The 371-nt window shown below is 35.6% G+C and overlaps 1 protein-coding gene across 1 annotated transcript in view; it reads left to right on the top strand.

The window, feature by feature from the left end:
- LOC119591152 (glycine-rich protein DOT1-like) overlaps window positions 1-371 on the top strand; it is a 15777-nt gene that overhangs the window by 15107 nt on the left and 299 nt on the right. The window lies entirely within an intron of this gene.

The following is a 371-nucleotide window of genomic DNA, read 5'->3' as shown; positions in this document are numbered from 1 at the left end:
CGAGTTTGGACAAAGGGTTTTTGAAAACTGACATGATAAAGAAGATAAGTGATAAGAAAACAAATACTACGAAAAACACAGCCTAAATTCTAGACATCACAATAAAGATTATTTGGGAATAATAAAGTAATAAAGGCGATTTCTGCCCAAAAAACCACGCACTCAGATTTAGATCTGTTGTTCGAAAAAAGACTCAATGCTTTTTCGCTCTGTTTCTCATGGTCGAACGACCAATTAATCTCTCTTCGGACGTATAAAAGATTGGCCTCCCCTTCACAAGGAAGGGTTTTAAAAACAAGGAAGCCTACAGATTTAAAACCCAAAAACTATAACCCTACACACACATAAGTGTGTGGGGTGTATAATAAATT

This window comes from Penaeus monodon, chromosome 28 (genome assembly GCF_015228065.2).
Source record: "Penaeus monodon isolate SGIC_2016 chromosome 28, NSTDA_Pmon_1, whole genome shotgun sequence".
Taxonomy (NCBI): domain Eukaryota; kingdom Metazoa; phylum Arthropoda; class Malacostraca; order Decapoda; family Penaeidae; genus Penaeus; species Penaeus monodon.
The sequence above is the reverse complement of the archived record's forward strand: the minus strand, read 5'-3'. Positions and strand labels throughout refer to the sequence as shown.